Source organism: Sitophilus oryzae, unplaced genomic scaffold (genome assembly GCF_002938485.1).
Source record: "Sitophilus oryzae breed Bouriz unplaced genomic scaffold, Soryzae_2.0 scaffold_1958_pilon_pilon, whole genome shotgun sequence".
In the NCBI taxonomy this organism is placed as follows: Eukaryota; Metazoa; Arthropoda; class Insecta; order Coleoptera; family Curculionidae; genus Sitophilus; species Sitophilus oryzae.
The window spans coordinates 1,121-2,998 of record NW_022146677.1 but is presented as its reverse complement, the minus strand read 5'-3'; the positions used below and the strand labels follow the sequence as shown (position 1 = coordinate 2,998).

The window sequence follows — 1,878 nt, the reverse complement described above, 5'->3', positions numbered from 1 at the left end:
TACGCAGAATCTAAAAATAAAATAAAAAATAGGGTATTACATTTAAAAAACCATGTTATATCCGTAACACTATTTTGAACCACCCTGTATACTCTATAATAATTTTAAAATGTGTACCTTAACTTTCTCTACAGTTTTTCTATTTCTTTAATAATTCTTAAACACTTTTTAATAATTCTCGACTCCTCAGGTCTGGACGCACCATTAGACATAATACATATAAAATTTATTTTATATCTACATTATTACTTTCTCTATGATTATTAAACAAACAAATTGTAATTAAATGAACTTATTATCTAGTTTTATGGATCAAAGCTGATAAAAATCCTAAAACCTAAGCTTACCTTGATATCTTTTGGATGCTCCCCTTCGGCGATACGAACCATCCACAGGAATTTGTTAATATCATCACCGGAATATCCTATGACGCCTCCGAAAATGACCAGAACATAATCCACGTCCAGCGCCGTCATGATTTCGTAAGCCGCACTCTCATTGGACGACATTGCTTTCCCCACCAGAGCTATGTGACTGTTATTCCAAGTGTTATTATCCACCAAAGTAGTTCTGTTAGCCATCCCGGCTATTTGGTAACCGTAATCCCACCTAAGAAATAGTTATATTTGGTTTCAGATTCAGTTACTAGTTAAAAAATGATTTAGATTTATTTCATTATTATATTTCTAGGAAAAAAATCGAGTCTTCAAGCTAAAAAAATTAAAAAACCCCAGATATAACTCATTACTGGAAAATCTCAAATATGACATAACCTTCTTGAATAAAGCCCCGTTCTCAGAACTGCGTCGTGTCGACAGCGACACTGATTGACACTTCAAACGACCAATGGGAGCTGTACTAAATTTAAAATTGACAGCTGTTTGAATTTTGTACAAATCTGATTGGTTCTGTTGTCGTGTCGCTGGCGACAGTCGCAGTTCTGAGAACGGGGCTTAAAGGTCCAAGCTAACGATTTCTGACGTCACAAAAGTAGTCAGGAGTATTTTGTTAGTGCAGTATGGTTTTGACATGAATATTAATGTTTATTATAAGTCATAAAGTGGAAATATTACCCTAAAATTATCAAATATCGTTAATATTCGGCCCTATAAGAATCTATACTGATTTGAAATAAATGTACTTAACAGAATTCCTTTTTACCTATTATGTTATTATTGAAAGTGAGGCGAATGAGGTGCGTCACCCCGTATATAAAAATTTTGTGGAGGTAAATGCAGTACTTTAAAATATCTAGACTCAGGAAACAGACTGCGACATTGCCAAATGTCTATATACGTTTGTTGAATCAAGGATAACTTACCAACTCATAACTCTAGCGTCATCCGCAGTATTTTGAGATAACCAGAAGTAGGCTTCCCTGAAATCGTCTAAAATTTGCCTGGTACCGTCGCTTCCGTAGCTCGCTAGTACTATACTGGGACTCGAGTAAGCATTACTGGATTGCAAGTGCAATGCACCGCGAACAGCATCAGTAAAAGAACAAAGACTACCGCAGCTATACTACGGAGGTTAGGACCAATGGCGTCTTGTTCTTTCGACTCGTGCTTGATGATTTTCGGTACTTTACCAGCCTAGAAGAGAATATTATTAACACTATATTATTAATTAAAAAAATACAGAATTATTCGTTTTTAATTTTTAAAAACATCGTTTAAATGGTATAACAACAGATTAGGTATCCTATTAGTATACAGATAAAAATCTTGTCCCTAATTCGTGGTACGAAAATTGTTTTTTATGACGATGTGCAAACGAGTAAAATTTCCTGTGCGCAAAAATAAACTCGCGTAAAATAACAATAAACAGCGTAATAGAGAGATATCGCTAAACCGAATAGCGTGCATGGACGTTAGGGCC

General features: G+C 35.0%; 1 pseudogene; it reads right to left on the bottom strand.

Moving 5' to 3' along the window:
* Window positions 1-276: 276 nt before the first annotated feature.
* LOC115883581 lies at window positions 277-1,592 on the bottom strand (annotated as a pseudogene).
* Window positions 1,593-1,878: the final 286 nt, after the last annotated feature.